At 42.8% G+C, this 23050-nt stretch overlaps 1 protein-coding gene across 3 annotated transcripts in view; it reads left to right on the top strand.

The window, feature by feature from the left end:
* The window catches only part of FYB1 (FYN binding protein 1), a 143492-nt gene that overhangs the window by 75835 nt on the left and 44607 nt on the right, over positions 1-23050 (top strand). The gene's annotated exons all lie outside the window — the stretch shown is intronic.

Genomic DNA, 23050 nt, shown 5'->3' with positions numbered 1-23050 from the left:
GAGCACTGCTGGGCAGGATTCATCCCCAACACGCCAGGAATGCCAGCCAGTCCTCCTGTCAGGGGCCAGGACTCTTAGGATAGGTCCCAGCAGTTCAGTGCATATAGTGCGCTTGTTTGCACTTGTCACTAAAGGCATCTTGGATCCAACTACTTCCTTCTTGGACCAAAGTGAGAAAACCTAAAAAGGAGAAACAGAAACCAGCAGGAGACATAGGGGAAGACAAACTTTGTCAACTGGGTTTTGCTTGGAGCCAGGCCTGCTTGCAACTTGTTTCCTTTCTTCTAGGAGACAATTCTGCCCTGAACAACTTTGAGGTTAATGGCAATATCCTGAAACACCTAGAAAAGTAATACCAACAACTGGCAGAGAAGGGAACAGTAGCACAAAAGTGTGTGGGGCAGAGGTGCCAACTGACCTGAAAAAGTAGTGGTGGGAAGACAGGCCTCTCTTCGCACCAGCACTTGATTTTACCAAATATTTGACTTGACGTCACCCACATGCCAAGTGCTCTGACCTTCAAAGTGCGTGACAATGGCTCCTTGTTTTCACCTGGTTTGGAGCTGTCATGAAAGGGTGAGATGGTGCTAACATGAGCTCAGTTTTCCCATGTTGCACCTGCACAGGCCACACTAACCCACTTAAAATGATACATGTGGCCTGCATCTCTTGGAAAGCCTTCCACTGAATTAAAACTTATATTAAACAAAGAGAGACCTCGGGCCTAAATGAAAGCATTTACTTTTATTGCTTAGAGGCATCTGCACAGTGTCTCTAGGAACTTCCTCAAATTTTGGTGCAACCAGCCCTCGCCAGTTTTGTTCAGTGGTTAGAGCATCGGCCTGTGGACGGGAGGCTCTCAGGTTCAATTTCGGTCAAGGGCACGTACCTTGGTTGTAGGCTCAATGCCTGGCCCAGGTCAGGGTCCATGTGGAAGGCAAGCAATTGATGTCTTTTTCTCAGTTTCTCCCCCTCCCTTTCACTCTCTTAAAATCAATGGGAAAAAAATATCCTCAGGTGAGGATTAACAAAACAAAAATTTTGGCAAAACCAAATGGCAGTGGTCTTTAATATTTGACACCACACACACACACACACACACACACACACACACACACCAGTGGCCTCTATACCTGCCCCCTTGTTCTCCATTCACTCCAGGATTGTTTAATGAACAATAAAAAGATGATAAAGAAATGAGGTTGCAATGGAAGAAAGGAATAAAAGCAATAAAAGATGAGACTAGGGTGGTAGGCAGAGGCCAGACCTTATAGGCCATGTTAAGGACTTGGAACTTTTGCCTAAATAAGAGGGTGACCTGGTCATATTTGATGTCTGTGAAGGATGGTTCTAGAAGCAGTTAGAGAAGTGATACAGGCAGGAGCTTGAATGAGGAGGTGGCCGTGGAGATGGGAAGAGGGTGATCTGACAAATCCTTTGATTAGAAAATGATGGGTTTTGAGAAGTGAAATAGGAAGGTTGTTCCGAGGGTCTGATGCTCATAAGAGCTTCAGTTTTCTCTTTACACTGTTGACACTTCAGCCTGCCTCTTGGGACCCAAAGCTTTGCTGAGTTTTTACATTGCTGTCTGATAGACTGTTATCTAGACCTGTAACTTCCAATATAGAAGCTACTGGCCACAGGGGGCTATTTAAATTTAAATTAATTAAATAAAATTTAAAATTCACTTCCTGTAGCCACATTTTAAATGCTGAATAGCCACCTGTGGCTGGTGGCTGTAGTGTAAGACAGCATCGGTATTGTACATATCTGACAGCCCAGAACATTCTACTGAACAGCACTGATCTAATGACCAGCTGGTAGGTCAGTTACACCCCCAAAGGAACGTTTCCTGTGATGTCATGCACATTACATCCCACATGGTGTGTGTTAGTTCTGTACCTGAACCCCTGTGTATTGTGAGTCCCATGAAAGGGAGGGCCAGGCCCCATGCATCCGCACATCCCTTCCACTCAGCAACATGTCTTCGTATTGCGTGCTTGACAAGCATTGGTTGAATGAATGCATAGCTGAGCCAGTCAATATCTAAAATCCTGTTTCAAAAATATACAGAAAAATAATCACTTACATAATTTCTTAGATTTATTCTGGTGAAATAGCTACTAAAAACTAAAACCGTAAAGTATGATAGCCTGGTTTAGAAGGCAGCTTCAGGGAGAGGGTTTATCACACGCCATGATAACATACTCAGAGTGGAGACAGGAGAAGTAGAAGAACCTCTGTAGTCAGTGTTAATGAGCCCAGCATTCTGTGGGTAACACCTACCCCACTTTCCACTCCATGGAGACAGCAGCAGCACCAGTATTGGTTGCTAGAGAATCTCTGCTTCCATCTCTCATGTGTTCTGCCCCCGAAGGGACTGGATACCTGGCCAGATAACCATAGTGGTGATGAGACTCCTGCCCACACAGTCTTCCTGGAACTGGCCAGTGTCACATCAGGGACTTCCTGAGAGTCAGAGTCAACACCCAACCTGCCTAGGCTCATCACCGGGTTGTTACTAGAGATCCCTGCTCGCACCAGGGTGGAAGGGTTGGAGTGGGAATTCGGTGTTGGTGGAGAGCGTAGGAGGAAGGATGAGGCACGTGAACATAAGACACGAGCGGCAAAGCCCGGGTAGAAAGAGACACACTCTTTTCTTCCAGCGGCATGATAGGGTCTGAAATAGTTTTCCTGTTTGTGTCCCAGGGAGGAGCACCTTGTCTTGTCGTAGGAGCCACTGACATGCCAATGGGCTCTTCTACTCCCCCCGCCCCCAACTTAAATATCCCTGGAGGGTCAGAGGAAAAGGCTCCTGTCGGAACTGACGCCTAAGCTGAGCCCCTAAGAGAACAGGTTGTCAGTCAGGCCAGTGAGGGCCGCGGACAGAGGCCTGCGGGAGAGTGGATGCGTGTGTGCTGAGGTGGAGAGAGGTGAGAGCTGAGTGGTGTAGCGGAGGGAGCTTCTCTGTAACTTAGAGAATCCACCGGAGCAGTGGGGAGTAAAAAGTTACAGAAAAGATAAACCCTGCGTATTGTCCCCTGTCCCCTAAGAATGAAACCGATTTCATCTTTTTTGCTTTTTTCCTACTCAACCCCATGTTTCTTGCCCTCCCTACCCACTCCCAGGAATTCCACCCAATACTGCTGTCCAGCTCCACCCAGGGGAGCGGTGTGGTGATCAGTGGGCCAGCTCTAGAGCCAGGTTGGGTTCGATTCCCAGCGCTGCCCCTCAGTAGCTGTCAGACTTTGGATAAATTAATAATTTGCGGTTTTGTCACCTATAAGGAGGACAATAATGCTACCCACCTTCTAAGGGTTCTGAGGAATTACTGAGTGTTTCCATAAGCAGAGCTTTCAGAACAGCGTCTGGGACAGAGAAAACACGCTGCCAAGGCTGCCTGCTGTGACCGCGGGCTGAAGAGGCTCCAGCTAGCTGATGTGAATCAGGCTTACATCCCCATGGGGAACGGCTAACAAACCCACGGAGGACCAGGGCTAGAAAGATTTTAAAACTTCGTGCATTTTCTGTGTGTTCCACAAGATACATTTCCTAAAATAAGAGATTTCCTAAGCTTATGAGAAAATTATCAGGTACCTATCAGAAAACTATTGCAGGATTTTAAAAGATATGGAGGGGAACGCTGTCTTATTATACCCAATGATAAATATCAGGTGACATTCCTTAGAGATTAAAAAATGAGCCTCAGTTGTTATTAAAAACATAATGACAGTTATGTTTCTGTATTTTTTTTTTTTAATCTTGGTGGAGTTAAAAAACTTAAGCATTGCTCATGTTCTTTTACTTTATTTGGATATTCTACCAGCAGTTTTTTCCCCTTTTCTCCACACATTATATCACAATCTATTCTTATTCTCCCCATTTTGCAATGAAGAAAACTAAGACTCAGAGATGGTTGTAATTTACCCAAAGTTATTCAAGTAGTAAGAGGTGTGACCAAAATTGAACCCTGAGTCTCCGACGGCAGTTTGAATTTGTACTTGACTATTTGAGCCTTAAACATTTTTATTCCATAAAGTACCTGGGACCCCATGAGACATACAGAAGGCACTCGGTAAAGGCTGGCGCTTACCTCAGCATTGCCCATCTACTGAGAGTTCTGCAGCAAATGTGATGGGTTAGGGTAATTTTGGCATATTTGGGAAATCCTGGGTTTAACAAAGTTAAATTCATTTTTATGGTCTTTAATACACTACTGTGTATTATGAATATCAAAGGGAGAATATACTTTGCAGCAATTTTTCAAATCATATTTGACCACAGAGCTCTATTCTGTTCTCTCTCTCTCTTTCTTTCTCTCTCCCTCTTTCTGTTTGTCTCAAAATAGCTTAGGCCAATGTTCCCAGGAACTAGCTTTGGAGGAAATGCTACATGAGATAAATGCAGAGTAGCAGATAATACTTACAATTCAAATTCACTGGCAAAAAATCTTTCATGTTTGCCAGGAAAGTTGTTTTACTGTACAAAGCAGAAGCAGCATAAAAGGGAACCTGAGGCATTTGTTCTACATCTCAACTTGCTTGAGATGGGGAAGCTGAGTGAGAACAGCTTTGCAAAAATATGTCACCAGTAAAGTAGGAAGTGGGTATTCTTGCAGCTTCTACCAGCTTCAGCAACTTTGTAGTTCAGAGCCAGAGCTGCAGGCACCTTCTCTCAGAAGCATACACACATGCACACGCAGCCTCAGAACATGAGAGAGATGGGGAAGCATGTACAGTAGCCCCTTGTACATATAAATTTTAAGGTTTAAAAGTTTGCATTAAATCAATTGCAAAGTTTGACAAACTTACTGGGAAAAGATAGTTTTGCATTCTAACAATCCCCTAATTCTATCACGGCCACCAGTGTGAGCACCGTAAGTCCTAGTGAATCCAGTCAGCCCGCAGTTCTTAAATTGGATGGTGTAGTTGGGTTTAAAGTCAAGAGACTACATCTGGGGCTCAACGCTGTCAACCGTGGGTGATCCAGAACAAGCAATTTCTTTGACCACCTTCTCATTTGCAAAACGAGAGAGGTGACTTAGATCACCCCTAGGTGCCTGCCAGTTTTAGGGACCTGTGCAATGAAAGGAATGGGTACGGTACAGACCTCTTCCAGTTGTTAATAAATAGAAGCCTCTCTGAATAGCAAAGACATTGTAGTAAGAAGGCAGCAGCAAAGACAACAACCTGGGGCTTAGCCACAGCCCTTAGGAAACCAGTCTGGGTGTCCAGGCTCTAGCCTGCAGGGCCGCTGTATAATGTTACTAAATTCAGGATGGTACTGAAGTAGTAAGTGTGGGCCACGGGTGCCTGGACACAATGACAGCTGACAAAAAGTTGTATTCCATGTTCCCAGGGCCAACATGCCCGAGATAGTCCACATTTCCCAAAGTCTGAAACGCATTCTGTATGAGGATGAGAGGAAGCGCCCCCCTCCCATAGGTGGGTGATGCTTAATAAAAATGGACACCCCAGGCTCAGGAAGCCAGGCTAGCCTCTGTCTTCACACCTGCATCTCAGGGGAAACTTCGCTGTGCTTTCACTGCCTACACCATCTCCATCAGAATGGCCTCGGGAAGCCAAACCAAACCACTGGCACCCGGGATGATTGAATCAGAAAATCTGGAGGCCGTGTTGCTATTCTTGTGTTGCTTTTCACTTTAACAGAAAACCCCATTTCTGAAACACTCTAATGTTTCCATCTTTGTTTCTCTTCCCGCTGTTTATGACTTCCTGGAGAGACAAGCAGCGTTCACCTTTGCAAAGATTGGCACTTTAAAGTGAAGCCACTCTCAACCCGTGCCAAATGAAGACTAATCGTCTGATCATTGCAAATTGCGAGATTTTACATGATTAATTATCTGAAAGGACAGACATGCTTGTGTTGGGGATCGAGCCCGCAATCCAAGCATGTCCCCTGACCGGGAATGGAACCGTGACCTCTTGGTTCATGGGTCGACGTTCAACCACTGAGCAACACTGGTCAGGATCCCCATGTTGTTCTTAAATGTTACCTTTGGCCATGGTTTTGTGGTTCTGTCTTTAGGATCAGAGATCTGAATTCCTTGGTAATTTGCTCCATACGTAGTTAAAAGGGATTCCACTCCCTTTGGTGAATCCACTTTGCCCAGGTCTGTTCCCGTTCTGGATAGAAAACTGGTTGCCAGCATTCTCTAAATCAGCGGTTCTCAACCTGTGGTTCACAACCCCTTTGGGGGTCGAACAACCCTTTCACAGGGGTCACCTAAGACCATCAGAAAACACATATATAATTACATATTGTTTTTGTGATTAATCACTATGCTTTAATTATGTTCAATTTGTAACAATGAAATTGGGGGTCACCACAACATGAGGAACTGTATTAAAGGGTCGTGGCATTAGGAAGGTTGAGAACCACTGCTCTAAATGGTATGTTAAAGAGAACTCCTGGTCATTTTGCTTTTTTATAGTCTTTTCATTCTGCCATCTCCTCAAGTCATCTTCTGATTTTCCCCCATTGCCTTTCATCACCCTCCACTCCTACTTGTCACTTCCCCCTTCATCCAATTGTGAAATGGGTAGCACTATGGCCTTTTAATGAGGCTTTTCCTGTTCCTAACCACCAGGTTCTCTCACTACAACTATGGTTGGATCATATAAGGTTTGGTTCTTGTAGAAGGGGCAAGGGACTTTCAAAGAATGAAGTACTAATTGAAAGTGTCAGCTAGTACATGGATCAATATTATTGAGGGTCAAAAATAAACAAGATGTGTTGCCCTGGCCAGTGTGGCTCAGTTAGTTAGGCATCACCCAGTGCACCAAAAAGTTACCCGAGTTTCGGGCTTGGTCCCAGGAAGGGGGCATGCAACAGGCAGCCAATTGATGTTTCACTCTCACATGGATGTTTCCCTCTCTCTCTCTCCCTCTCCCTCTCCATTCCTCTGTCTCTAAAAATCAATTAAAAGCCTTTAAAAATATAAAAATTAAAAAATAAACAATTTGTGCTTTAAGACTGAACAAGGAGAGGTTGTCATAATAATACAGGGTGGGGCAAAAGTACACTTACAGTTGTGCATACACAAAACACAGCATTCATTCTTATATTATTATTGGTTAATTTTTGTATTATTTTCCATATGAACAACCTAAGCCCACTTTTGCCCCACCCTGTACATGTCAGGCAAGACGTTTCACAGCTTAGAAGTTTGATGACTACTTCAAGTTACCAGTCTCTTCACAGCCTTCTACATTTTTATGTTGGCCTTCAAATACAACAAGGTGTCCCCCATTTATTCTACACTAGTGATTCTCAAACTTTAGGTGCGGCAGCATCACCTAGAAGGCTTTCTAAAACAGGATTGTTGGCCCCAGCGTCCCTCATTCAGTAGGGCTGGAATGGGGCCTGAGAATGTGAATTTCCAATAAGCTCTCACGGGCTGCTGGGCTGCTGGTGGTGCTGGGTTTATGCTTCAATAACTACTATCTTATATGATAATAGACAAATGTGAATAAATGCTACCTCCAGGTTACTTTTTAATTCTCTTTAAGCATTCACCTTAAAAACATCTTTTTATACCTGAAGCTAAACCTTTCACTAGATCAGTAATACTAGCATTAGCTGACTGGAATTGTACTATTTCATTTAAAGGAGAAGAGCTCTAGCTGGTTTGGCTCAGTGATAGAGCCAATTGAAGGGCCCCAGGGTCGATTCCAGTCAAGGGCATGTACCTTGGTTGCAAGTTCGATCCCTGACCCTGGTTGGGGCCCTGCAGGAGGCAACCAATCGATAGTTCTCTCTCACATTGATGTTTTTCTCTCTGTGTCTCTCCCCATCCTTCCACTCTCTCTAAAAATTAATGAGAAAACATCCTCAGGTGAGGATTACCAAAAATAAATAAAGGAGAAGAAAAAATCAGCATCAGAAGGGCAGACCTCTGCGTCCCACCCAAAAGCATCTGAATCCGAATCTCTAAGGGTGGTTTCTAGAACCTGTTTATTAAATAAACCCGTGATTCTCAAGCACTCTAAATAGACCGCAGTGTGATAATCAGCCTAATAACAGTGTATAAAGAGGTGAATTCTGACAACTGAATAAGAGTCTGAAATATGATTCATTTCAGAAACTCGGAGTCCTATTTCAGTTGGGGTGTCTAAAATATAAAATATTTTATCTTTTAAATAACTATGTTATAAAATTTATTAATATTTTATCTTTGGATAAAGGTACCCGAAAAGTTTTTCTATGATTGCTGTGTACATTTGATTGAGAAAAGAAATGTAGTGGGAAATAGAGTTACAACATTGAACATAGTAACATAGTAATGCTGAACTATAAAGAAATATTCCTAATTAGAAAACTGTAATTAAAAATAGAATATGAATATGGGCTAAAAGGTGAATTTATTAAATGATTAAACACATGCTACTAATTGCAAAGTTTTATCAGCACCATAAGAAAATGACACAATTGCACCCAATTTGACTATATTTTCCCTCACTAAGGAATCTGTAATAAAGGAAGGGAATGAATGTTTATGGGGTATCTACTGTGAGCTAGGTCCTTGCAATCAGCACTCTTGTCAACTGACATAAATATCATAACGTTATTGTGAAGTAGAATTTATATCATTTTACAGGTTAAAAAAAAGGCTCAGCAAGATTAGGTGATTGTGTTGGTAAAATTAGAAAATGATTTTTAAAATGTCCAGTCCTGAAGAAGATAGGAGGAGGGAAGCTTTGGGCAAGGCCACACGGCCAAAGCCCCACTGGAGGACAATCTCACAGAAACTCTGTGAGCAGAAAGTGTGCAAGTCCTTCATCTCAGCAACCCTACTTGTAGGAATCTCTCCTAGGAATCTCCAACCATATGTACACAGAGGAGCATGTAAGGGGATGCTCATGGCCGTAGTGTTAGAAATCAAGGCGGGGAGACAAACCAAGGAGCATCCCAAAACATTTGGCCACAGTTCCCGAGAATCAGGTGGTCTCCGTATATGTAAATACAATGTTCAGCGGACAGGAATATTTCGTTTTTTAATCAGATATTTCTATGCATATGAACAGAGGTGAGTAACTTTGTAGAAAAAGTTCAGTAAAGATAAACAGAGGCTGCCTCTGGGAAGGAGAGGGCAATAGGGAGTGAGAAGCCATGTGAAATGTTACTTATCTGTATTGTAAAACTTCTTCCAGAAATGATTAGTATATTATTTGTGTAATTAAAAATACTTTTTTTTTAAGAAAGGAAGGAAGAGGGAGAGACCTGAGATCACAACTCTAGTAGGAGCTTCTCTTTAGTTTTTATATTTTCTCTTCTGGCCCTTCCCTTCTTCTGTCTTTCTCTTCTCAGGGTCTCCATTTACCATCTAACACTTTTGTGTTGTCTCTTGACTCGGGGTCCCTCCTTTCTTCTGCGTAGATGATCTTGCAAAAATAGCAACAACAATAACAGTCATTGTCACAGAAGTGCGAACATTAGCTGAACCGATTACCTTCACTTCCACTCGTCTGTCCACACAGCTGTGCTTTTTACAGCGACACTGGGTTGTGGTCACTCTGCCTGCCCAGTGATTTGTCCTCTGTGCAGGCGCTGCAGGAAGCTCTGGCTTCTTGTTGGCAGTCTGGTTCTCTTTTCTCAACTCATCGTGACCTTGTGCCTGTGATGGTCTAATGTGCCCCCTTAAAATCTCATCGTTTTAACAGGGGGGAAAAAACGGCTTTCCGGATGAACCTATGATTAGGCAATTTCCCTTAATAAACTGTTTCTTTATGGCAATTTCCTCTTCCTTTACTTAAAAAAAAGGCGTCACTCAGATTAATGTAGAGCATAAATGTGTTTTGTTTGGTGTGTAGAGTCTTTTTTTGTTTTACTCCTTTTGTTTTGTTTAGTTGTCTTAGTTGTCAACATTCAAAAATGGGAAGTTTTTTAAAAATATATTTTATTGTTTTCAGAGAGGAAGGGAGAGAGAGAGAGATAGAAATATCAATGACAAGAGAGAATCATTGATCAGCTGCCTCCTGCATGCCCCACACTGGGGATGGAGCCTACAACCCAGGCATGTGCCCAGACCAGGAATTGAACTGTGACCTCCTGGTTCATAGGTTGACACTCAACCACTGAGCCATGCCGGCCAGGCAAAAATGGGAAGATTTTTTAAGAAAAATCTAGATTTGTTCTTCACATGTTTACAATGGCAGGAACCCTGTAGTAACCTCCCTCCACCTCACCCCCCAACTCCCACTTCTTATCTCCCCACTGAGGCAGGGTATTAATCTGATCACCAGTCACACTCTCAGCTCAGGATAAAAATGTAGGTTCCTGCCTGGCTTCCATGGATACTTGAGTTTGGAGCATCTATTTTTACTTGCCCATCTTCTGAGCTGTGATATTGTCTCTGTAGCATCTTATGTTTACTCCTTCTCTGCTCATTGATGCTTTATTTCTGGGTTATATTGATTTTATTAGAAAAGTATTCATTCACCCAAAACATTCACTATTTCTCTAACACAAGGATCAGTAAATCTGAGGATGTTCCTAAAACGAGTTCTAGTGCTTTCTTTCCTCCCGTGCAAGTTATTAGTGTACTTTTAAACAACGTTAGCATTTGAAGAAAATAAATTCAGTGACTACCTCCTGCCTAATTATGCTCTATCATGGATCCAGAAAGAGGCACTCTGTAAGCTCTGAGCATCTGACCAAAAAGACACATTTCTTATATCCTCACTTTTTTCTTTTTAAAATAATACTTAACACTTTTTTAAAATAAAAGATTCAAAAGTCAGAAATTGTCTGTCAAAATACTGCCTAATTCAGTTTCATGTTATTTTATGAATTGAAAATAAATAGAATCATTCATCAAAACCACTTACATTTCATGACTACATAAAATTATGCAAATAATTATATGATAGCCAGCAAAGTTATTGGGTTTTTAAATATTCAGAGACATTGAAGGCTAAAGTTCAGTTTGAGATGGGGAAGTTTAAGATAGTGATCAAAGCCTTTCTTTACGTAGTTTCTTCTAATTGATCATGTATGTTTTGATCTCTACTTCTTCGCCTTCATCCTAACTTTGATTATCTATATGCAAAAACTGATGTTTCAGTATTACTTCTTTTTCCATTTTGATGGACTCTTCTAAGCTAATCAACATTTTCTTGGCAACTTGCTTTCAAAGCAAAGGATTTCTTACTAATATCGTTGCAGTGCTTTGTTTTCTACTAAATTAGTTTTCAAAATTTTCCATCCACAATGAGTTTACAAATCCTTTGAAGATAAAGGCAGAGAACTCTGAATTAAGGCAAGGAAAAATTCTGTAAAACTAGATTTTCTAACCCAGTGACCCAGAAGTTTCAAGTTCTTACCTTTGAAGGCTGGTGAGGATCTTCTGGAAATTTACTTTGACCTAAATATATGCCTATATTGTCAATGATATTCTTTATTAGATCAAATCCCAATTATAAAAGAGACAACGTTCATTTTTTCAGCTGCTTAACTAACACACACACACACACACACACATACACACACACACACACACAAATAAATAGAATGTCTTAAAATTGTATGCAAAGATCCTTAGCCTCACTTTTAAACATAGAAATGCAAGTTGAAATGTCATATCTTTTTTTTACCCATCAGAATTGTTAAAACTAAAAAAGTATGATAATGCACAATGTTGGTGGGGTTATGGTAACACAGGTATTCTTTGGGCTAAAAGACCTACAAGTCTCACTAACTAGCATTATTTACCAAAATGTTTCCTGTCAGTTTCTTTTGAACTATCAATTTTACTTTCCTGAATTTATCCTACAGATACATTTACACTTATGGTCAAAGGAATAAGTACAAGAATAATTTTGTAATTGTGATTGTCTAATAATCCAAAACTATAAACATATAAGAAACAACATACAGTTCCTCAAAAGGTTAAGCATGGAGTTACTCTGGGCATATACCCAAGAAAAATGAAAACATGTCCACACCAAGACTCGAATGAACATGTTCAAACCAGCGTTATTTACGATAGCTAAAAAGTGGAAACAACTCAATGCCCACCAGTTGATGAATGGATAAATAGATGTGATAACCCATACAATGGGCTATAATTCAGCCAAAAATAAAGTACTGATATCTGCTACAACATAAACTGCAAAACAAGTAAGTGAAAGAAACCAGTCGCAAAAGGCCACATATTGTATGATTCTGTTAATATGAAATGTCCACAACAGACAAACCTATAGAGACCAAAAATAGCTTAGTGGTTGCCTGAGGAGTGGGCGAGAGAGGGAGTGACTGTTAATAGGTACCAGGCTTAGTTTTATGGTGATTCATATGTTCTAAGATTTGATTATAATGATGGGCACACAATTGTAAATATACTGCCAAGGAATTATAGGCTTTAAACCAGTAAATTACATCTTGACAAAGTTATTAAAACATAATCTAAATGTCTATCAGTGATGAGACCTGCCAAATAAAAACTATGGTAAATCCATGCAATAGGGAACTCCACAGCTATGGGGAAAAATAATAATAAAAATGAAAACTGATCATCCTATTTGTGAAAATATAAAACAATCTTTATAAATATATATATATATATAATTTATTTATTTATTTATTTATTTATTTTTTACAGAGAGGAAGGGAGAGAGATAGAGAGAGTCAGAAACATTGATGAGAGAGAAACATCAATCAGCTGCCTCCTGCACACTCCCTACTGGGTACATGCCCTTGACCAGAATTAAACCTAGAACCCTTGAGTCCACAGGCCTACGCTCTATCCACTGAGCCAAACCGGTTAGGGCAAAACAATCTCTTTTTAAAACTAAGTTAAGGGAGCAAAGTCCAGAATAATGTATTATATTTTACATTTGTGTAAAAATAAAAAACAAATGGAATATTTCTTGCAAGACACATAAGAGTTTGATAGCAGTTGTCTCTGGGGATGGAGCCCGGGGTTTGGGATCTAGATGTGAGGTTTTCTTTTCCGTATTCCCTCTTTTATTGAATGTTTGACTGTGTATATATTTATTTGGTAACAAAATATTTTAAGTTCGGTACTTTTTCCTAAGGGAAAAAGAAAGCCTAAATCAATAAAGAAGGAAATGCCCTGCTGTGAATGTAGATGCCCAGTGCTGTGGCCATGCCCAGGTGCTGACAGAGTAGAGCTGCTTTCAGACGGTTACCGTTTAACCAGGAAGAAGATGAATAAATAAATGAGTCATTTATGGGAATTTTAAAGAAAAGAACGTTAGTATAAGAAAGCACGTGGGAGTGCTCTGTGCACAATGAAGAACAGCTCTCTGGACAGCATGAGGCTGCCGGGTGTTACTATGAGGGAGACGGCCAGCCAGCCACACTGCACTTAAAGCGCCCTGGCTCTTCAGGAGCCTGCTGTCCACGCAGTGGGCAGATGCGCGGAATTAGCATGTTGTGTCAGGCACAAGCGGCAGTTTAGAATAAAAAGGCTGAAGTTATGAAAAGTCTGAGTATCTCACTCCCTCTACACATACGGGGGTACAGCGCCCTCAGAGGCTTATTAAAGGCCTGTTCCATAGAGAACACAGTTCTGGGTTCTGGGATAATTCATAAGTAGATCGCCTGTTATATCCTGGGCAGGTGCACATATTATGTATGATTCTCAAAGTCATCCTATAAGCTCAGAATCAGTTGTGCCATCGTAACAGGCAGGGCGTACAAAACCCAGGGAAGGGAAATAAATGTCCCGCGTCCTACAGCCAGTACTGGGTGAGATTAGGAGTCCAATCGGGTCTGAATGCCACCAGCACATGCGGTAAGATCTTCGCGAGACTCGGTCCTGAGGTGTGAGTGAGTGTGAGTGAGTGTGCTAGGGGTTCCATGATGTGTGCACCTAGGTTAATTTACAAATCAGTTAATGTGCAATTCACCAGTTAGACTCCAGAAATGCCATACAGCAGCTAGAGCTTTTTTTCCCCATTTGGATGGGGAATAGCTACATGCCTACCCAGGCCCAGAGAAACTAAAAGTCTATATTCCGAGTTACCAATTCAATGTCTAAATTCTGGGGCAGGCACATAGTAATTCCCAACGCATAAATAAACATATAAATGCCTTCAAAATATTTGAAGTCAGGGTAACTTGGTAATAATTTTATCCGCAGCATTCCTTTCTGTGATCATATTTCCTGTTTACACAATGCTTCGGACTTCTCAGGATGCTTTCGTGTATATCAGCTCTTCTGATCCTTAGACTCCTGTGAAGTGACTGGAATCGTATTCCTGCCATTGGACAGATGGAAAAACTAAATCATGTGAAGGTTAACTTATTTGCCAAAGACAGAAAGCCCGCTGGTGATAAAGTCCACGTTTTCTAATGCCTGGCCTAATTCCAAGGCATCCCAGCAGAACCAGAACTAGAAATGCCTGGCCCAGGGTCAGGGATTTATTGTAATCGAGGGCAATATGATGCAGTGTCTTTTGTGAAGGAATCAGAGACTAAAAAGGAAATGGAGCACCACAATTCCAAATGTTCCTTAGCGTTCTGGGACGTGAAGACTACAGGTACCATCTTAGTCGAAAGTCATAAATGTCAGAATCTAGGGGATGCCTTTCCTGAATCCTCACAGACCTTTGTGTTGTAAGTGTTATGTAACAGCCCTGACCGGTTTGGCTCAGTGGATAGAGCGTCAGCCTGCAGGCTCAAGGGTCCCAGGTTCGATTCTGGTCAAGTGCGTGTACCTTGGTTGCGGCCACATACCCAGTAAGGAGTGTGCAGGATGCAGCTGATTGATGTTTCCCTCTCATCGATGTTTCTAATTCTCTATCCCTCTCCCTTCCTCTCTGTAAAAAATCAATAAAATATATTTTTTAAAAAAATAAAAAATAAAAAAAATAAAGTGTTATGTAACAATATCTAAAACCAGTATGTGCTTTGCAGAAAAATCTAAAGTGCAAAGCTTGTGAAATAATACAATTTCCTTCTTCTATGAGTATACTAGCGCCTTTATTGTATCTTCATTAATCATCCCCTCCCCTTCTCCCCATTCCTTCTTTTTCCTCAGTTCTGTTTTTCTGGTTATAGAGTTTTAGATGCCGACAGAATGCCATCACTTCGGGGAGTCTGTGTTTGAGTGAATCCGGAGTCACCCTCAGGGCAGGGCCAGATAACTCCTGGTACCGCTGACTCATAGAGGGCCCCTCCTAGCTGTTTCCTCCTCATAAAATGACCTTGGAGTTCCACCCTTCCGGGTGTGCCTGAGCCGAGGCATATGGTTTGTGCAAAGCCTCTTCTGAGCTTCCGAGCTTAAAGAGGATGAAAAGTTTGAACCAGAGACTGTTAACTTCCCAGATCCTTCAGAGCTTTATTCGTGTCTGCAAGATTTTGCAATTTCGCTCCCCTCCCTTCCCAACCCACCTCATTTTGTTTTTCTGTAGCCAGTATGAACTGTTCCCTCATACAAGTACAGTGAGTTCTCTTTTGGTTTTTGCCATTAGTCTCATTTTTATTGTCCTTAAGAATTTTATTATTAAAATTATTACATCTGTTGTGGAAGTTCCAATGTTACAGCAAAACGTAAGTCAAGTTTCCACTTGCCTTTTTTAGCAAAATACCCAGTTTCTCCCTGCAGGGGTTCAGAATAGGCCTCCCCAACATGTGCCACTTTGGCCTGTGAATTATTTTGAGCTGAAGGCAATTGAGACCCCGCAGGTGCACAAGAAGCTTTGATCTCTCCTGTACAGAATATAAACTAGGGGCCACGCTCACAGTAAGTTAGAATCAGAAATGACTTTGTATGACCTATCCATAAGGCAGGGCAAACGTCTAATGATTGAACATCTGCTCTTCTTAGCGTCCTGTAAATGACTTTCCTCCCCTCGGAAGCCCCAAGGGGCCTCACCTCATCCTTAGCTTGGAATGTCACATAGACCTCAGTTACCTTTCCGTTTCGGAGCCTCTTGTGTCTGTGGAGTTCCATGCATACATATGTAATGAAACTTGCTTACCTTCTCTTGTTCATCTGTCTTGGGCCGATTTTATTAGAGCAGCTAAAAGGACTTTGAATGGTAGCGGAGAGCTTCTTCCTCCCCAACATCCTTCTCAAACTCTTAAGCTTCTGTTAAGTTCCTGGATCTGACTTGGGATGAGAGTGGGCATTAGGTGGCAAATTTACCTGATTAGCTACTGTCACGAAGTCATCCTGCACTGTCCAGGAGTCAAGTTCTGCCCACTGCTGTGGGGCCCATACCCCTACACAATTCTGTCATTTTTGGGGAAGGAATGAGTACCAAGTGGTCTTTTCAGGTCCAGTATTTTACTTTATTTTTATTACTAGAGGCCCAGTGCACAAAAATTTGTGCACTCGGGGGGAAGGGGGGTTCCCTCAGCCCGGCCTGTGCCCTCTTGCAGTCTGGGACCCCTCGGGAGATAACGACCTGCTGGCTTAGGCCTGCTCCCGGGTGGCAGAGGGCAGGCCCAATCCCTACGTGCAGCCCCTGGTCAGGCTCAGAGCAGGGCCGATTGGAGAGTTGGGGCGCCACCCCTGTCATGCAAAGAGCAGGGCGGATCGGGAGGTTGAGATGCCACCCTCAGTCATGCTCAGGGTAGGGCTGATTGGGGGGTTGGGGCACCGCCCCCTGTCACACTCAAGGCAGGGTCGGTGGGGAGGTTGCGGCGCCACCCCCTGTCACTCACAGAGCAGGGCCCATCAGGGGGGTTGGGCTCCGTACCCTGTCACGCACAGAGCAGGGCCAATCAGGGGGTTGGGGAGCTCCCCCCTGTCACTGACAGAGTAGGGCCGATAGGGGAGTTGGGGCACCGCCCCCTGTTACACACAGAGCAGGGCGGATCAGGGGGTTGGGGCACCTTCCCCTGTCACGAACAGAGCAGGGCCGATAGGGAGGTTGTGGCCCCACCCCCTGTCACACACAGAGCCGCAGGGCAATCAGGAGGTTTGGGCACTGCCCCCTGTCACGCTGATCCTGGTGCTGGGAGGCCTCGCACCTCCGCTGATCCCAGTGCTGGGAGGCATATTACCCTTTTACTATATAGGATAGAGGCCTGGTGCACATGTGGGGACTGGCTGGTTTGCCCTGAAGGGTGTCCTGGGTCAGGGTGGGGGTCCCCACTGGGGTGCCTGGCCAGTCTGGGTGAGGGGCTGAGGGCTATTTTCAGGCTGGCAGGTGACGGAAGCTCCCAACCGCTCCTTTTTTTCTTTTTTTGGATTTATTCTGGGCCAGCTTTAGCTCTGAGGCTCCAGCTCTTAGGCCTCCACTGCTGAAAGCAGGTATCTGGTTTGTTTCGGTTCTATAATCGAAACAATGTATAACTCCAGCTCTGAGATCCCAGCTCGCTGAAAGCAGGTTTCTGGTGTTTTGTTTAGCTTCTATATTTGTTACAATGTTTCAAACTGCAGGCTCAGAGGCCAGCAAGGCAGGCGGGGAACATTGGTTTCCTCTGTCACTGAAGCAAGCAAGCCTCATGTTCGCTTCCAGCTGCCTGGCTGCTGGCCGCCATCTTGGCTGGCAGTTAATTTGCATATCACCCTGATTAGCCAATGGGAAGGGTAGTGGTCGTACGCTAATTACCATGTTTCTCTTTTATTAGATAGGATTATTATTTATTTATTTATTTATTTATTTATTTATTTAAATCCTCACCCGAGGATATGTTTCCATTAATTTTTAGAAAGAGTGGAAGAGAGAGGGAAAGACAGAGAGAAATATCTATGTGAGAGAAACACATTGATTTGGTTGCCTCCTGCATGAGCCCCAACCAGGGCCGGGAGGGGCCTGCAACCAAGGTACATGCCCTTGACCGGAATCAAATCCAGAACCCTTCGGTCTGCAGGCCAATGCTCTATCCACTGAGCCAAACCAGCTAGGGCAAAGGTCCAATATCTTTAAGCCACAAGCAACACCCCCTAAGCCTTGAAGGATAAAATCCATAAATAGATCAGTTTGGGGTATTACCTCTCAATTTTATATCTCCAATTCTTGATGCTAACTAAACTCTAAGCTTGTTGTTGTTTCCATTATTTTATTTACTTTATATCTTCTAAGTTCTTCAATGACTTTATTTCAAATTCCTCAATTCCATTCCTTGAGACTTTTTTTTTTCCTGCCAGCTCACATCAGTCATTCATCTTTGGGGACCCATGTTCTACTAGCTCCTAAATGTCTACTTTCCTGCTATCTAGTTTCCAGAGTCAAATTATGATATATATTATAAAGTTGACATTCAAAACACCCATATGTGTGAATATGTGCCTCAGAATTACTTTGCCTTCTCCAAAGCCAGTTCTGCTCTGCCTGAAACTGCAAAGTCTTATGAAATTCCACTAAGAGGAAAGGTACCCACTGGAAAAGCTGGGCTTACACTCAGATCCTAGGAGAGCATATTAACATGTTCATTTGAACTTACCAATAATTTCCATTTCTTTGCTTTGAGGAGCAGTAGAACATGGCAGCGAGGCCAAAGACATTATAAGAAACTAGAGGCCCAGTGCACAGGTGGGGTGGCTGGCCAGCGGGGTGATCAGGGCGGCGGAAGGTTAGCTGCAGAGGGAAAGACCATGGAATGTTGGCTGTGGGAGCACACTGACCACCAGGGGGCAACTCCTGCATTGAGTATCTGCCCCCTGGTGATCAGTGCACATTATAGTGACTGGTTGACCAGTCATTTAGTCATTTAGGTTTTTATATATATAGACTAGAGGCCCGGTGCACAAAAATTTGTGCACTCAGGGGTGAGAGGGGGTCCCTCAGCCCAGCCTGTGCCCTCTTGCAGTCTGGGACCCCTTGGGAGATAACAACCTGCTGGCTTAGGCCTGCTCCCGGGTGGCAGAGGGCAGACCCAATCCCTAGGTGCAGCCCCTGGTCGGGCTCAGAGCAGGGCTGATTGGGGAGTTGGGGCGCCGCCCCCTGTCATGCAAAGAGCAGGGCGGATCTGGAGGTTGTGATGCCACCCCTAATCACGCTCAGGGTACGGCCGATTGGGGGGTTGGGGCACCGCCCCCTGTCACACTCAAGGCAGGGTCAATAGGGAAGTTGCGGCGCCACCCCCTGTCATGCATAGAGCAGGGCCCATCAGGGGGGTTGGGGTTCCGTACCCTGTCACGCACAGAGCAGGGCCGATCAGGGGGTTGAGGAGCTCCCCACTGTCACTCACAGAGCAGGGCCCATCAGGAAGGTTGGGGCACCGCCCCCCGCCCCCCCCCCCCCCCCGTCACACACAGAGCAGGGCGGATCAGGGGGTTTGGGCGCTGCCCCCTGTCACACTGATCCCGGTGCCGGGAGGCCTCTCAGCTCCGCTAATCCCAGTGCTGGGAGGCATATTACCCTTTTACTATATAGGATAGAGGCCTGGTGCACGGGTGGGGGCTGGCTGGTTTGCCCTGAAGGGTGTCCTGGATCAGGGCGGGAGTCCCCACTGGGGTGCCTGGCCAGTCTGGCTGAGGGGCTGAGGGCCGTTTTCAGGCTGACAGGTGACTGAAGCTCCCAACCGCTCCTTTTTTTCTTTTTTTTTTTTTTTATTCTGGGCCAGCTTTAGCTCTGAGGCCTCAGCTGCTGAAAACAGGTTTCTGGCCTTTGTTTACCATCTGTATTTGATACAATGTTGCGGTCCGGCTGGCTGAAGCCCGGCTGAGTAAAGCAGGTTTCTGGGGGGTTTTTAGCTTCTATATTTGCAACATAGTTGCTTAGAGTTGCAGCTGAGAGGCCGGCAAGTCAGGCGGGGAACGTTGGAGTCCTCCATCACTGAAGCAAGCAAGCCTCCCTGTTCGCATCAGCTGCCTGGCTGCTGGCCGCCATCTTGGCTGGGAGTTAATTTGCATATCTCCCTGATTAGCCAATGGGAAGGGTAGCAGTCGTACACCAATTACCATCTTTCTCTTTTATTAGATAGGATTGCCTAGGATTCAAATTCCAGTTGAATTTGATCCCAACTTCTATCATTTACAAACTCCCTGAACTTGGATAGTTTTCTTAACTATCAAATGGAAACAAACTAACAACATATACCCAAGATTACAAATGTGAAATGCCTAGAATTTTTTTTTTTTTTTTTTTTGGTACCTGGCCAAAAAAAAAAAAGTGATTACTTTATGTTATTATCATTAATATCATAAATTTCCTATAGATTTAAAGTTTCTGTTTCTTTTTTACTTATTTTGTTATAATCCACCCACTCTTTCCATCACAACAGGTTAGATGTTTGCTTTTGAGAATTCCAATATTACTAATTACATGTTGGATTACTTTAAAAAAAAGTTCAGATTGAGATTTTAGAGCCAATCACTTTACAGTAATGGATGTCTACTTGTTTTTGTTCCCCTGGAAAACTAAGGTGCTTGTTCTTAGAATTATTTTGTATGCATGCAAATATATCCCTGGTAGTATTTGAAAGTGACCACAGATTTTGAAAATCAAATGTTTCGCTGCTAAATGCTGGTGGAGCCTAGGAAGACTTTAGCACGTGTCTCCCAAGCTTCATGAGGAACAGGGCACGTAAACAACTGGCTTAGAGCCTCATGAAACCAACCAGTCCCCCTCCTCCTCTCAGCCCTGCTTTCCTCTGGCTCCGCTGCACTCAGGCACGCTCTCCCTTGCCTGTCGCCAGGTGGCTGCCCCCAGCTGCAGGGGGACCCCTGGGGTTCCCAGTCCAGGGGAAAGGCAGGCATGCTCTTTCCAGGTAGCTGCAGTTATGACAGTGAGGGAAGGGAGAATAGAGGCAAGCAGAGCAGTGGGGCCCACCTCAAAGGCCCACTCAGAAAATCTCTGTAAAGATGAGCAAGCATGTGGATTTGGGGGTTAAGTCAGTTTGTAGTGTTTCCAATTCCCCAAACCACGTCTGTAATTTCTCGCCTCCAGCCCTTAGATTGCTCTCATCTGGTAACACCTCCTGCTTGTCAAGTGTTTTTGCATGAAAATATGTCACAAGTGGCATATGTTCACAATGGTTCATAACATCCACTCACAGTTGCTTATTCTCTTTGTGTACAGCTTTTAAATCACTTCTGGATCTATCAAACCACAGAATTTATAAATTAAAATAACAAGATACCATTTTCATCTGCCAAACCCAATAGGATGGTAAATATTTATTCCATAATGAAAGAGGCATTTCAAATCAACAAGTAATAGCTTATTAGATAAATGGGGCTGGGACATTTGGTAAATGATTTAAGAACAACAATAACAATAAAAACCATAAAAATAGATCCTGATCTCGGGCCTTACTCCAAAATAAATTACTAATAGTTTTAAAAAGTTCAATATAAATAAATAAATAAATAAATAAATAAATAAATAAATACTAGAGAAGTTGAAGAAAAAAGAAGGTGAATAATTATATGTTCTCAGGGTGGGAAAGATCTTTCTAAAAGTAATTCTAAATGATATAAATTATATATAAAAGAATGTATTTGTTGATTTAGATGTAGAGAAAAGACATATATCAAAATATTGAACTTATGACAAAAATGAAATTGATACACTATTTCTAATAAAAATATCTTCAGTTAGGAATTTTTATAAACCTGATATATAAGGGAACTAATTTTCTCTACCTCACCTCCCCCAAAACAGCTACCAAGTAGGTGAGCTCCTGCTGGGAGGATTGCGCCTGGCAGGAGTGTCCCGAGTCCCGAGGGCAGGGCCTGAGCAATCTCAGCGCTCCAAGAGGAGGACTGGGACAGTGAGGAGAGAGGGCGATATTCTTAATAATCACCACAAGTGAGAAACTTTGGAAAGAGGTGGAAATATCTAAAAGGAATTAGGAAGCTTTTTGTATAATATGCCATTGAAAAGACTGCCATTGACCATTAAGGAAATTTACAATTAAGTACTACATTTTCTTTAAAGGTTTTGAAGATTTTTAAGATTTGATTCTTTGTGGTTAGGTTTAGGGTTGTTTGTTTTGTTTTTGGTTTGTGTTTGTTTGTTTGTTTGTTTGTTTGTTATGGACAGGCAGAGGCAGGAGCCAAAGCAGTCAAATTATTCTCTTTAGTTGTCCATGTAAGAAGCAACACAATTAAGATCCTTAATAAAGAGGTTTTTGTGAACCAATAAGGAAAAGCAAATACTATTTTTAAAATAGGCAAAGGATTTGAACAGATAATACAATTAAAAATGGTTACAAAGATGAAAAAAAGTGACCTCACTAATGCTCAGACATGTGAAACTAAAACAAAATGTTTTTCAAGAGGCCATCCCCTTTGCCTTTCAAAAAATTGCCCCAAAGCAAGAAGGACATGAAATACAAACTCTTAGGAAAACCAGGCAATGTGTATAATTCCTAAGCATAAGATATGAAATCAGAAAGTGAATCGGGGACTGACAAAGAGGACGAGGGTCCAAGCCAAGGCTGGAGATACAGAGACAAGTGATTCGATTCATTATTTTGCCAATGGAAGCCAGACAGTTTTTAGAAATAACCAATGGTAGGCTGGCAGATGTGGAACAAGTTCTCCAGGAAAAACGGTGTGTATGTGTGTTATGTCTACATACATACATGTAATAAATTGTATTGATATAAAGGATGATGTATAACACACAACATACCGATACTAAAATATACAGTACTTTTCGTTGAAAACTCCATATAGCACCATTGTTGATTTTTACATCTGTAGCCAACCTATGGTTGCCGTTAATGAAGGAGTGTAGGTCTAACTTGGATGTTGATTAATATTTTCACTGACGTTAACAAGACAAATGTGAAACAACAAAGACATATGTCAGACCTTCACTCACTTTCCAGTGATTGAGTGACTACTTTGCTGAGTTGTGTAACAGTTTTCAAGTCTTGGGAAAATGTTTTCCCAATGTTTTATCCTGTTCACAATGTAATATCTACAGAAGCAACACACATTTAAGTTTCATCTGCATGTGTTCATTAACCCCATGGGGGTGGGGATTCTTTTTGTTGTTGTTGTTGTTGTTGTTGTCTCAATCCTTTATTTTTTTGTTTTTATGTTTTTAAATTTATTTTTTTTATTGCTTTATTGCTTAAAGTATTACAAAGAGTATTACATATGTGTCCTTTTTCTTCCCCCCGCCCTTGACAATCCCCTGGCCTGGGGTGG

Source organism: Myotis myotis, unplaced genomic scaffold, assembly GCF_014108235.1.
Source record: "Myotis myotis isolate mMyoMyo1 unplaced genomic scaffold, mMyoMyo1.p scaffold_m19_p_5, whole genome shotgun sequence".
NCBI lineage: Eukaryota > Metazoa > Chordata > Mammalia > Chiroptera > Vespertilionidae > Myotis > Myotis myotis.
The sequence above is the reverse complement of the archived record's forward strand: the minus strand, read 5'-3'. Positions and strand labels throughout refer to the sequence as shown.